This window comes from Rhinolophus sinicus, chromosome 17 (assembly GCF_057876585.1).
Source record: "Rhinolophus sinicus isolate RSI-liver-muscle chromosome 17, RSI-T2T, whole genome shotgun sequence".
In the NCBI taxonomy this organism is placed as follows: domain Eukaryota; kingdom Metazoa; phylum Chordata; class Mammalia; order Chiroptera; family Rhinolophidae; genus Rhinolophus; species Rhinolophus sinicus.
The window spans coordinates 51,448,900-51,464,477 of record NC_142517.1 but is presented as its reverse complement, the minus strand read 5'-3'; positions in this window follow the sequence as shown (position 1 = coordinate 51,464,477).

Below are 15,578 nucleotides of genomic sequence, written 5' to 3'. Positions count from 1 at the left end.
AAAATTGAATCCAACAATGTATAAAAAGAATCATATACTGTAACCAAGTGATATTTATTTCAGGTATGTAAGACTTGTTCAACCTTCCAAAATCAATGAATATAATCCATCATATCAACAGGCTAAAGAAGAAAAATTATATGATCAGGTCAACAGATGCAGAAAAATCATTTGACAGAATCCAACACCATACATTATCAAAACTTTCAGCAATCTAAGAATAGAGAGGAACTTCCTCAACTTGATAAAGAACATCTACAAAAATCCTACAGATAACATATACTTAATGAAAAGAAACTCAGAGCTTTACCACTAAGATCAGGAACAAGGCAAGGGTATATTATCTCACCACTGCTTTTCAACGTCATAATGGAAGTTCTTGCTAATGCAATGAGAGATGAAAAGTAAAACATATACAGATTGGGAAGGAAGACATAAAACTGTCCTTATTCTCCGTTGACATGATTGTCTATGTAGCAAATCTGAAAGAATCATCTTCAGCAACAAAAAGCTCTTGGAACTAATAAGTGGTTATAGGAAAGTTGTAGGATACAAGATTAATAGACAAAAGTCAATCACTTTCCTGTATACTAACAATGAACAAGTAAAATTTGAAATAAAAAACACTACCATCTACATTAGCACTCCAAAATGAAATAATTCGGTATAAACCTAACAAAACCACAGAATTCTGAATAAAGATATAAAAAAAAAAAAAAAAAAAAACCTGAATAAATAGATATTTAATGTTTCTGGGCAGGAGTCAATATTGTCGAGATGTCAGATCTTCCCAACTTGATCAATAGATTCAATGGAACCCCAATAAAATTCCCAGCATTATTTTGTGGATATTGGCAAACTAATTCTAAAGTTATATCAAAAGGCAAAGGACTCAGAATATCCAACCATATTGAAGGAGAAGACCAAAATTGGAAGATTGATACTACCCAACTTCAAGACTTACTCTAAAGCTACAGTAATCAAGACTTTATGGTATTGGTAAAATAATTGACAAATAGAGAGCTCAGAAATAGATCTTCATAAATATAGTCAAATGATCTTTGATAAAGGAGCAGAGGTAATACAATGAGCAAAGGTAGTCTTTTCAACAAATGGTGCTGAGACAAATCGATATCCACATAAAACAAAATGAATTTAGATAAAGACTTTACAACTCTCACAAAAATTAACTCAACATGGATCATAGACCTAAATGTATGAGGTCAGACAATTAAGTCCATGAACTCATCCTAGAAAAAGTGCTACATACCTCATTGCTGAATATCACTACAGTCACCTTCCAAGTACTCCCCTTGAGAAGCTATGCACTGATGCCAGTGCCTAGTGCACCCTTCAAAGCAATTTTGGAACTCTTTTTCTGGAATGGCCATCAGAGCTGTCATCATATTACCCTTGGTGTCTTGAATGTCATGAAAATGTCTTCCTTTCAATATTTTCTTTATCTTCAGGTAAAGAAAGAAGTCATTGGGGACAAGATCAGATGAGTAGTGAGGGTGTTCCAATAGTTATTTGTTTACTGGCTCAAAACTCCCTCACAGACAGTGCCGTGTGAGCTGGTGCATTGTTGTGATGCAAGAGCCGTGAATTGTTGGTGAAAAGTTCAGGTAGTTTTAATCTAACTTTTCACACAGCTTTTTCAGCACTTCCAAATAGTAAACTTGGTTAACTGTTTGTTCAGTTGGTACAAATTCGTAATAAATTATCCCTCTGGTATCAAAAAAGTTTAGCAAAATCGTTTTGACTCTTGATTTGGACTGACGGAACATTTTTGGTCATGGAGAATTGCCTGACTTCCATTGTGCACTTTGACACTTGTTTCAGGGTCATATTTGTACACCCATGTTTCATCACCAGTGATAACATGGCCAAAACATTGTCTTGCCTCTCCAAAAGATCTTGGCAAACTTCAACTCTCCTTTGCTTTTGTTCATTGGTGAGCTCCATTTTTGCCCACACCTTTCTCATGCCAAAATTTTCAGTTAAGATTTTCCTGTTTCTCTGTCGATGTTTACTTGGTCTGCTGTGCTTCACACAGTCAGCAGATGATTTTGATGCACAATTCAACAAATTTTTGCAATGTTTTTGTCAGTTCTGGTTGTTACTGGCTGCTCTGACCTCTCTTCATCAGTGATGCGTTCTCTCCCCTCAGAAAAATGTTTAATCCATTTGTACACTGCCATTTTCTTCATGGCATTATCACCATAAACTTGGACTAACATGTCCCTGATTTCACTTCCACTCTTGCTAAGTTTAACAAGAAATTTAATGTTTGTTCATTGCTCTAATTCAAACACAGTCTTGTGATGGCACACAAAAACATGCAATAACAATAATGAACACCACTCAGCAAGACACCGCCACACATCAACACAAGCACAGCTGTGAGACACTGATATACCAAGGTTATGAAACCTTACCGAGCTGTTTGTACAGCGCTGCCAGTGTAAGCGCATGGTGGCAAATTTGCGAACCTAATTGTCAGACCTGGTAAAGTGCAAAACTATAAAACTCCAAGAAGATAACATAGGAGAAAATTTAGTTTACCTTGGGAATGGAAATTTTTAGATACAACGAAAACATGGTCAACCGAAGACATTATCAATGAAAGAAATAATTGATAAGCTGGACTTCACTGAGATTAAAAATGTCTACTCTGTGAAAAACAGTGTCAAGAAAATGAGAAGACAAGTCACAAATTGAAAGAAAATATTTGCAAAAGAATTCTTTGATGAAGGACTATTATCCAAAATATACAAAAACCTTTTAAAACTCAACAATAAACAAATGAACTAATAAATTTAAAAAATGGGCAAAGAGTTGAACAGACACCTTGCCAAAGAAGATATATGATGGCAAGTAAGTATATGAAAAGATGCTCGACATCATATGTCATTTGGGAATTGAAAGTTAAAATAATGAGTTACCACTACATACCTAATAGAATGGCCAAAATTCAGAACACTGACAATACCAAATGCTAATGAGGATGTAGAGCAATGAAAGTCTCAATCATTGCTGATGGAAATGCAAAATTTCCGAAGAGCCACTTTTGAGGATCATTTGACAGTTTCTTATAAAATTAAACATACTCTTACTATACGATCCCAATGATCCCTGGTATTTACCCAAATGAATTAAAAACATGTCCGCATGAAAATTTGCACATGGATGTTAAAGCAGCTTTATCCATAATTGCTAAAACTTGAAAGCAACCAAGATGTCTTTCAGTAAGTGAATGGATAAATAAACTGTGGTACATCCAGACAGTGGAGTATTTTCAGCACTAAAAAGAAATGCGCTATCAAGCCGTAAAAAGATATGGAAGAAACTTAAATGCATATCACTAAGTGAAAGAAGTCAATCTGAAAAGACTACATCCTGTATGATTCCAATTATATGACGTTCTAAAAAAGGCAAAATTATGTAGACAGCATAAAGATAAGTGATTGCCAGGAGTTAGGGGACAAGGAGAGAGCAATAGGATCAATAGGCAGAGCACACGGGATTTTTAGGGTGGTGAAAATCTTCTCTTTTATCATACAATGGTAGACGCATGTCATTATGCATTTGTCCAAACTCATTGAATTTGCAAAAACAAGCGTGAAAACCACTGTAAACCATGGACTCTGGGTGATAAGGACAGATCAGTTGAATTGTAACAAATGTACCGCGCTTGTGCAGGATATTGATAATGAAGGAGGCTATGCGTGCGTAGAAGCAGGGAGTATATGGGAAATCTCCCTACTTTCCATTCAATTTTGCTTTGAACCTAAAACTACTCTAAAAAATCAGTGTTTTAAAAAAAAGAAAGAGAGAAAAAAATAGCTGGGGTGAAGGAAGCTGAAAACACTCTTAAGATATGGACTACCATGAAAGCCATGACTGTTCTTCCTGGTTCCCATTTTCCAGGTAAATATATATTCCCAACTGGGCAGTTAACCAGAGTTAAGGGATTGTCTATGGATGTGAAAAAGATATAACCCCATCCCTTGGCTTTCTCCAAAGATGAGCTTTTAATTGTTATGCACTGGAGAAGAATCAACTTTCCCCTTTCCATGTCAGGGTGATGTTTACAAAGTCCTCTAGGCTCTGAGTCTACTAACAAATCCCTTTACATCTCTTCCTACTTGACTTCTGAAAGAGTGTTTTTCTTTGCCACTAGCACTCTGGACAGCCTGAACAGATCACTAAAGCAGGGTACTGCAACCATATGCTCTACAATGGATTCTAAAGGTTTGGGATGGAGGATATCATCTTCAGCAGGTAATGTTACATTTTCCTTTTATCCAATTCCTGTGATGTTTCATTGGAGGTACTTGAGGAAAATATTCTCAGACTTTCTAAGTTTTGCTTAGTCAAAAGACTCTTCCTTAAAAGGAACCTGTGGGAAGGGGTGAACGGCTCCAAGTCCATTTTCCAGGAGGAGGACTTGATATCAAACAGCTGACCAGATTTGCCTCTACCAGCTAGAGATGCTCCATGATCCTATAACCTGAGAGAGATTTACACCTACCCAAAATTGTGCATGTGCAATCCTAGAATTTTGTTACTGAGTGGAGCTTTGAGTCAACCCATCCATTTTCTAGATGCGGGAAATGAGGCCTGAGAGAGAGGAAGCCATTTCTCCCCTGTCTCCCTGTAATCCAGAGCAATGATCTTCCAAAAGGGCATGTTTGCAGGTGCACCAAACAACCTACTGAGAAGTCCAAAGGATATTAAAACTTCTATTTATGTAATTTTTGAAATAATTTTAGATTCACAGGAAGTTGCAAAAACAAAATGAAAGGAGATCTCATTGTGCCCTTCATCGAGTGTTATGATCTTGTCTAACTATAATTCAATATCAAAAGAAGGAAATCAACATTGTACAGTCCACAGAGGTTGTTCAGACTTCCCCAGTCTTTACTGACACTTATTTGTCTGTGTGTATATGTGTGTAGTTCTATGCAATTTTTTTACACGTGTAGATTTATGTAACCATTACGAACTTCTATTTATTTTTGTATTTTAAATCTAAAAATGAAAGAAAACTACCAATGTTTAATAAATGGATGGGCACTGCTAGCCATATTGGTGTTCATACATACGAGTACATGAGACAATTGAATTCCTATAACATACCTGAGATACCCTGAAGGGAGGAACAAGATTTGAATGATGTGGCAATCACATTCATTTTTTTCTTGGGCTATCAGTGTATTGTGACATTCTTAAGTTGAATGTGAGCCCCATGAAGTGGATGTATGGATGACATTATCCAGTTTCAACTAAACTAACCTTTTCAAAATGAACTTAAATGACTTAAAATGATTTCTGCCTTAGAAGATTTTGACACGCAGTGGATTGAAGAAAATATCTAAGTTGGAAGCACAACCACACAAGGAAATGGAAGAACTAGCCCTCTACTCCTGGTAAAAACTCTCTGCCGTGACAGTTCAAGGAAAATGCAATAATCCTCTAACTTGAGCTGGTAGGAAGTCAACCAAAAATTAACTGAAATTATCGAGATGATATTTTTAAAATGGATTTAAAAATATCTTTTTATTTCTTATCCACAATGTACACGTATATTGTATGTCACGAGATGTACATTGTGTCAGTTATGGAATGAGCCATTATGACTTAGAAGACATCTAGAACATGACGACAAACCTTTATAAAATTTTCAGCTATGTTTAAAATGATGTGACATACAACATGAGACAAAATTTACACCATTCAGGAAATACTTATTATTCCTCTTACAATGTAGCAGCAAATTAAAGTGCAATCTTTTGCTCACTTGTTATTTGTGAGATCTTGGGTATAACATTATGCCTCCCCCAGAAGCTCTGCTGGAAGGCCAAGGAAGAAAAAGATGTGAACATGCTTTGTAAATGCTTAAGTTCTGTGCTAATGGGATATTATTAGGAATTATTGTAACATGAAATTTCCTAACAAAATTAATTGAACAGGAATGTTATTATGTAATAGGCAAATATTTGAATCTCAGATGAGGATGCTTTTCAGTGGTCTGCATGGAGAAATAATTCTTTGAGGCCGAAAAAGATATTCAATTGTAGCAGCATGGTGGAGGGTCTCCAGACCTGGATGTCACTGCTAACTTACTACTGCTGCGACCTTGGGTCAGGCACTTAATCTCTCCAAGCACCTGTTTCCTCATTTGTAAAGGCGACTAATAAATAACTCTTCTCATAAAACCATTGTGAGAATTGAGTGAGACAATATATGTAAAGAACTTGGCACAGTACCTGGCACATTGCAGGTTCTCAAACCTCATTAGTCCTCTTCCTCCTCCCTCCTGTAGGCAGCTCCTGAAACACACCCTTGCACAAAGCCTCTGTTTTACTAGCATTATGTGTGTTTTTTGTCTTCCTAACTGTCCAGCATTTTCTTAGAGGACTGATTTGAGTATCCTCATTGCTTCAGAAAACTCACAACATTTAACAGTTTTTTGCTTGGAGTAGATACTTAATAAAAGCTTATTAGATGAATGGCTGATATTAATGATCTCTATAGGAAGCAAATGTGGGATCCTTTGATCTCAGCATTTGAGACACGAACTGCCACTAAGGGACTCTTAGAGTGCCCTCCTATCCTGATCCCTTAGTGGGCAGATATAAATGTAAGAATTCCTTTGATTTATACAGAGTATTACAGTTTCCAAAGCACTTTCATATTCTAGTTCATCCATACAACAAACTTTTGAGTTACTCAGGCAGGTGTTCTTAAAGAGAAGCCTTAGTCCCAGAAAAATAGAGTGGATGATCTAACGCTGCTGGCCAGACGTAGGACACAATACTGGTACCACTTACCATTTTCTGAGCACATGCTTTATGCCAGGTACTTTATGTAAATTATTTTATTCCTTGCTCAGAAAGATCTTTGATTCAGTTCCTATTGTGGCTTAAAAACTACCCCAAAACTTAGTGGCATAAAACTATTTTATTATGAGCATGGATTCTGTGGGTGAGGAATTCAGAAAGGTCACAAAAGGGACAGCTTGTTTCTGCTCCATGGTGTTTGGGACCTCAACTGGAAGATGCAAAGGTTGAGAAGCTCAATAGTTCTGGAAGCATCATCGGTCACATGTCTGGCAGTTGCTACTATCTGGCTACTGAGACGGGAACACCTATATGTAGTCTCTCTCTGTGGCCCTGGCTTCCTCATAGCATGGTGGCCTCAGGTAATTGAAGTCACATTGGTTTTTTTTATTTGTTTGTTTGTTTGTTTTGGCTTTACTTTATTGGTTTAGCAAGTCACTAGTCCACCCATATTCCAGGGAAGGGATATAGGTACCACTATTTTGTGGGAGGAGAGCTCAGGTGGGATGGCAGATGTTGCTGCTTACATCTTTGGGAAACAGTATTTAAGAACAAGGAAATCAAAGCTCAGGGAGATTGAGATACTTGTTCAAAGTCACATGGCTTATATAGTGGAGTAGCATCACACAGGGATTAGGATTTTAAAATCAGTGACTAAAGTAAACATTGTTCATAGTCAAAATTACCATGGAAATCCTTGAATTTGTCAGTAACGTATAGTATATGTGGTTTGCCATAAGCAACAGATTCTAGTGTGCCATCTCATGCTCGATGGGGCACCTACACTAACTTTACAAAATTATGGGCAGAATCATATGCACCATTTAAATTGTTATCTTGTTTTTCAGAGTGCTAATATTTAAATTCCCATAGATTTGATGTGTTTTAAAGGGTAGATGCAGAATTGACTCAAGTCAGCCTGACTACAAAGCCCAAGCTCTTTCCATACTGTTGCCTAGAAATCACCTCTGGAAAACTGGGAAAGAGATCAGAGTTTCACGCCACCGAGGTTGACCCGACTGACACCACAGTCAGGCCTCAGCTGCAACCTGGATTTGATTTGTAGACTCTGTCATTGACTTAACGCTATATATCTAAGCTTTGTCCATGTGACAGCTGAAGTTATTCCTGAGCACCTGGGTGGTCACACACTCCCTGCCCACTGCCCCATCCCTCCAGGTATCAGAGAATAGGAAAAAGGGGAACTGAGATTTGGAAAGGAGTGAAATGTCAACAAAGAAGGACACAGGCGTTATAGATAGACAGAACAGAATGACAACAGGCAGAGGGGTGTGAAGCTGCGAGAAGTATTCAGGGATTGGTGAGTAACACAGAGCTATTTTGCTGGGTAGGGAAAGATCACTGAGGTCCAACAACACTCAGGCAAAGACTTGACTCTAGAGATAATGGTGTAGGAAAAGTAATCTGGTCATCTTTGCAAATTAGCAGTAATACTCTGGAGACAGTATACAGAACTGGGCTTAGGTAAGGAGACCGGTGAGGATACTACTGTTGCACGAGAAGCAAATGCCTGCCCCTGCCTAATGTTCGGGTGTCTGAGCATGGAAGTTTAGGGTTTTTGCCCATGAGTTTTACAACTAGTTTGGTACCAATATTTAAGAAACAAAGCAAGCCTCCAGGGCTAATGGAGCAAACAGCCACTAAAATGTATGACTCAGACCATTGCCCTGCTCAGAGAGATCTCCACCTCCAGGGCCTCAGTCTCCCACCTGAAATATTTCTTTTAGACCTCAGGGACTTGGAACTGGATGAATCACAATCCTTGTCTCATGTGTGGTCGTACTGTAAGCATTATATTTACATACTCAGTTAATCTAATGTAGGAAGCGTGCGTGAATGACCCTTCCATGTGAAAACTAGAACTTTGACAGTAACTTGAGCACATATAGCCCTGTGGTCTTCCACAACTCCCCTCCTGCCACCCCCACCCAAAGGAACCACCATCGTGAATCTTGTATTCATCATTGCTTTGCTTTGCTTTTTAAATAGTTTTGTTCATCTGTATGTATTCCTTAAAAGTATATTGTATTAATGTTGTAAAAAAGACATCATACACAAGTAGCTTTGCTATTTATATGTTTTAATTAATATTATATTGAGAAGATTTGTCCGTATGGATACTTGTTTTTGTGGTTCGTTTAATGTGAATGTGACACAGTTAATGCAACTGCCCTATTGATGGGAATTCTGTGTGTTAATGTGTACAATAATGCTATGAACATTCTTATCTGCATTTTCTGGCATACATATGCAAAGGTTTCTTTTAAGCATACCCATAGGAATAGAATTACTGGGTTATAGGATCCATAAAGTTCAATTTTAAAGAGATAATATCAAGCTGTTTTTCTAAGTGGTTTTACAAATCTCCAGTTCCAGTCATGACTAAACTTCTCACCGAAAACAACTATGAATGTTGGTCAAAAAAATTATATCATCTGAAAATAATGATAACTTAAATTGTCCTTTTCCATTCTTAAGCTTTTAATTTTTTTTCTTCTCTTATTGTACTGGCAATATTTAGCTGATATGGTCAATTATGCTTATAGATTTCTGTAATATTAAAACTATCCTCATATACCTGGGGAAAGTGCAGTGTGGTATATGACCACTTTAATGCATTATTGAATTTGGTTTACTAAAACTTTCTTTAGGATTTTTATATCTATAGTAATAAATGACATATTTATATAATTTTTGCTTTCTTACAGCTCTTTGCCAGTTTTGGTATAAAGGTCGTGATCTTCATATTGTCTGATAATGTTATATTGACAACAGTTTTCATTTTATTTGCCTGATTAATCATTTTTATTCCTTTTATTTTCATTGTTTGCATGTATGTTGCTTTAGCATGTATCTAGTGAATAGCAAATATCTGGATTTTGTTTTTTTAATTGGCAAATTAGCTCATTTTCATCTGTAGTAGTTATACATATATTAGGACTTCTATTAGTTTATTATTTCCATTTGCACATTTTTTCTTTTTTTAAATTCCTTTGTTTATTATTTTAAAGTTGTCTATTGTTTTCTCTCATATAAGACAAGGATATTAATATGCTCTGATGTCCCCTGGACGCCTCCTACTCTAGCATATTGAGTTTGTCTGGACTTTCAATTCTTGGGTCTTATGTATATGCTTTTGCTTTCTATTTTGTTTGGGCTCACTCATTTTTTAAGACAACCACAAATTTTACAAAGGTATTTTGTCACCTGTACTTCACATATTTTTTTCATCATCCCTTAGATTTGTTTCTTTCTATGTAGGTGTCATTAAGAAAAGTTTTACAATAGATGAATAGATAAAGAACATGTAATATATATATATATATATATATATATATATATATATATATGCAATGATATATTATGCAGCAAAAAAAAAAAAAAGAGAATGAAATCTTGGCATTTGCAACAACATGGATGGATCTAGAGGATATTTTGCTAAGTGAAGTTATGTCTGGCAGAGAAAGACAAATATTGTATGGTTTCACTTATATGTGGAAACTAAAAACAAAACACAACAGAACAAAAAAACAAACAAAACACAACAACAAGTGACTTTAGAAACAGAGACCAAAGGGATAGTTACCAGAAGGAAGAGGATGGGGAGAAGAGGAAGAGGAATATAGTCACTAATATCGTAGTAAGTTTACACCGGGCTAGATGATTACTAGAATCAGTTGGCAGATCACATTGTAAGGATAAAAATGTTGACTCTCTATATTGTACACCTAAGACTAATATAACCAGCATAAGATTACATATCAACTATACTCAAATAAATAATAAATTTAAATTAAAAAAATAAATTACATTAAATTTAAAAAAATGTTTTACATGTTGATATTTTCATGGCAATCATTCTGAGACTGTATGTCTTAAAGTATTTTAATTATACCTTTGCATTTGAATGTAAGTTTGACAGATACGAAATTCTGTACTTTCAAAATTTTGAAAACACTTTTCTTCCTTTCTTGCATCTTTGCTTACTGCTGGAAAATCTGATATCATTACTCTTATTCTTTTGTAAGTTATCTTCTTTCTATCTCTGCAAGTTTTTGCAATTTTACCTTATCTTTGGTATTTTAAAATTTCAACATACCTAGGAGTATGATTTTCCTTATCTTTCTTCTTTTGCTTTCTGTGGTTCCTTTCTGTCTGAAGCCTTTTCTCTTTCATTAATTCTGGGAGAATTACCTCCATTATTTCTTCAAATATTTTCTCCTCTCCTTTTCTGTCTCTCTCTTTTTTTTTCTTTATTGGAATACTTTTGCTTTTTATACCTTAACTTCCATATTTTCTATTTTTAAAGTAATTTTCTGCTAAGAAAAATTTTTCAATCTGATCAGTTCATTATTAATGCATTCTTCAGGCAAATCCATTCTACTAATTACTATCTATTGTGTTCATTATTTCAACTACTATATTTTTATACTTAATGGTTGTACTTGATTCTTTTTATGGTTTCTTGTTTTTCCATTATATACTCCTAGTATCATCCTTTACTTTTTAAATATAAAAAAGTAAATAAATTCTTCAAAATATATGTAAATTCCTGATCTGGAAGTTCTAATATCTCTGGTTCCGTGGAACTGTAACTCAGTTTGTTGTTTTTTTGGAAATATTAATGTCTCCCTTCACCCACGAGCTTCCATTCCTGTGGGGTTACCACCTAGTCTGCCCAGTAGTGCTGATGGTGGAAGGGCTGAAGACCAGGTCTCCATTGTGTCGACCCCAGTGGGTTCAAAGTGGGAGTTGAAGATGGAGAATGAGCCTCAAGTGGAGGGTTCCAGGCATCAGAAAACCAGAGCTGATCTCTCTTAACCCCACCTAACAGCCCCTCAGGCGTGTTCTTTACTTTAGGAAGAATTAGTATGTAGGAGAGGAGATTGTAATCCACCAGCCCTGGGGGTTTAGAAGGATAAGGTGGGGCAGTGACCACCTGAGACCAATCAATCTGTGTGTTTTCCTCACCTCCTCCACTCAGGCGCAGGGCTTCTGCACTGCCCTAGTTTTACACCTGAAGTGTACTTCGCTCTAGAGGCATAAACTCCAGACCTGTCAGTCCCAAAGCAATGTGGGTAGGAATGGATGGGAGATAAAAACCCTAAGAAGCAACAGCTCCTTGTTTTATCCTACAGGAGCGTGGATACCCTCTGCCTTAGGTTAGGACCATTCCAGACACACATGCATGCCAAATAAAAACAGCTCTGTCTCTCCAGGGAATTCTCACAGCTTTCTCTTTTACTTAATGTTTCTCCTCTATAGTTCCTCAAAGTTGATCTGGGGCGTGCGGGGTGGTGGGTGGAGGAGACAATTAGGAAGTAGGTCAGGCTAGTTCAGCATCTTCTTAGGAACCCCACTTAACTTTCCTTCTTACAGGTCACACACTCTCCTTCCCATTCTGTCTTCCTTGAACAAACCATATCTCTGGGACGGCAGCACACAGTACTGGTTGAGTGGGTGCACTGGGTCAGTTCTTCCCCTGGACTGGAAGACGGGGCAGCAAGTAGAAAGAGTGGAAGAAGCACTGAGCAGAAGTCAGGGCTGGACTTGTGCTCTCATTCAGTCATTGACTTGCTGTGTGGCCTTACACAAGTCATATCACTTCTCCGAGCCTCAGTGTCCTCTTTGGAAAAGTGCAGTTCATAATAACACCGACCTCACTGGGCTGACACAAGATTCAAGTGAAGAACTGGATGTGAAAGGGCTTCATAAATTGTAATGTGGGGTGATTTTATTGATCATCTGGAGGCAGGGAAAGGAGTCTCAGGCTAGGCAAAAATTTACTTTGCCAACCTCAAAATTTTACTAAGTGTTCGCCCTGCTAAAATAGCCTGATGCAACTGAACATTTTCTTATTATAGAAAATGACTAATCTGAGTTTGATGCCAGAGTTGTCACATTCTTCCAAGAGTGCAGACTTTTATGGGCCCCTGGAAGCTCTGCTGGGGACTATTTCTGAGGACAGGAACATTGTGCCTTGTTGGCAAGGCTTGTTAAGCCAAGGCCACTTGTGGTCATTGAAGAATCTGGGTCTGTCTTTGCGACAGTGGGGGCAAGATATCAGATCTTGTCCTATGATGTTTGCCTGTTTGGATACATAGTTTCTGCTAAACTTGGTGCCTTTTTCTTCCTTGTTTGGTGAGGGTCTTTTGCCAGTCTAGTTAGGGGAGTGAGAAGTGAGAGAAGAGGATGGAGCAGGTCCAAATCAAAGACAAGTAGCAGAGGTAGACATAAATAAGAATAATGTGTTCTCTCTGGGAATTTATGCAAGGACAAGGCTAATGAGACTTTGTTTTCAATTACTTAAAATGTAGTCTGTCATTGAAAAGATGATGTAATGACTTTAAAACAGAACAAGCTAGGATCCTACGCCATATTCAACTATTTGTACTTTTTCACATTCTAGTCTATTTCTCGTCATCCTCATTATGCATGCATAATGCACATTTCATTCTGTGGTCTGACTTTTTTTTTTTTTTTTTTTTTTTACTTAATGTTATGTAATAAGCATTTTCCGGTTAAAGTTTTTCAGTTTAATGACTAGGTAATATAATTTTTGACACTGTTTAATAATTAATAAAACCATTCCCCTACCTTGGGGTATTTAGATTTTCGTCAATTATTTTGATTTGTGTGATTGCTTTTTTGCTATTATAATGAGTGCCATCATGGACATCTTTGTGCATTTGACATATTTTGCTTTTTGTTTTCATTGTTGTTGAATTGTTATCCTTGCATAAATTCTAAAATTCCTGTGAATGGGATGACTGGTGAAATATGCCCAGGCATCTTTATGACTCTTGTATACTGTTTAAAAAATAAAAAGTGTTAATTTAAAATGCCACTAGCCAATTTAACCACAACTCTTCCAAGCATTGACTATTTTCTTAAAGTATTTTTCTACTTTTAGAAAAAACAGTGCTTCAAATTTGCTTTCATTTGTATGGCCCTGCTTAACAGCAAAAGTTAATGCTTTCCATGTGTTTTTGTTTTTGTCTAGATCATGTTATTAAAATTAAAAATAAGCCTCTATAAATCTTCAGAATTTTTTGAACCCCCCAAACAGACCCCCAAAATTTTTCCTAAGAAATTCAAATTTCTAAATTAATCAGATATAAGTGCTTTGTATCCAAAGCAAAGAGAAGTGTGAAGTTAATTTGTCATTTGTTTACTGGTTGAGTGCCTTTCATGTGTAATTCAAGTCCTGTCAGAAATGTTTTCAGGGATATTGAAAATAAGACATGGATATTATCCCCCAAAAGTTTACATTCCAGTAAAGCTATGATCATGTGACTTACCACCATCAAAAATTGCTAAATATTATAAGGAAAGAACAGAACAAGAGCGATGGGGATTCTGAAAATAGAGAGATTATTTCTAATTTGAGTGAAGGAATGTGAGGAGTCAGAGAAGGCTTCTTGGAAGGAATTCCAGGGGAGCTGAATGAATAGGATCTGATGTAGGGTCTATTTCAGGGCAGTGAGGCAAGTGGGTTGGTGAGAATGCTTTGCTCATTTTATATGACAGAAGTCCTAAGATGTTAACTAAGTCTTTTAAGTTATAACTACTCTTCTCCAGATGGCAAATGGTCAGGCAGGGATGACTAACCCATGGTCATCAGGTCACATGGAAGGAACAGGTTTCCACATATGTACAATTTAAAAAATATATATGAAGAAAATAAAACGTGGCCAGTCTCAATTGTTTCCTCAATATTAAAATTATACTGTGTATTTTGAAAGGCCTAAAATTTACAGTGAAGTTCAGTGTTCCCCAAACCGTTCCATAACATGGCTTGCAAAGGAACTGATAATCATTCTTTGTTCTACTTTCATGCATCCCTTAATAACTGAGATATGTTCTGAGAACTGCATTGTTAAGCGATTTTTGTCATTGTGTGAATGCTTAGGAGCCGTGGTGTACAAAACAACACAAGATGAAATCAAGAACAAGAGAAAAATGATGCAATCAAGAGATGCGCTAAACACGAGAGGTCCTATGAGGCTGCTGTTGGTGTAACACAGCAAACTATTATATAGCAAAACAATAAAAATTAGTAGAAATAATACATTATAAAATATGATAAAATGCATAGTATAGTAAATAAATAGACTAGTAATATAGTTATTTATTATTATCAACTATTATATACTGTACATAATTGTATGTGCTATGCTTTTAGAAAACAGGGAGCCCAGTAAGTTTGTTTACAAACATATTCACAAACATATGAGTAATGTGTTCTATTAGGATTTTAGGACAGCTACAAAATCACTAGATGACGGGAATTTTTCATTTCCGTTATAATCTCATGGGAGCACTAGTGTATATGTGCTGTGGTTCATCATTGACCAAAACATCATTATGCGGCACATGACTGCACGGGGGTAAACACACGGGCTGCTTGTTACTAGAGGCAACTAGCCCAGAACGCTGGTCACCCTAAGTCTAGAAGCCTGGAAGGATCAATTTCTGGGCATTCTAGGAACCCACTGGGCACACACCATGTGGGAAGTTCTGTAGGTAAATGAAGATGATTAATAAAAAGAGTTACCAGATTTGTTCTGCATGATAATCATCAATGAATTGTGCTTTCAGATCAGTAAAGAAAAAAGAAAAGAAAGAAAAATTATTATCTTTGATTGGTCCTACCTTGACCAGACTGTCTACTAAGGGATTGTGAAATTTCCAGTATTACACAGAAAATAA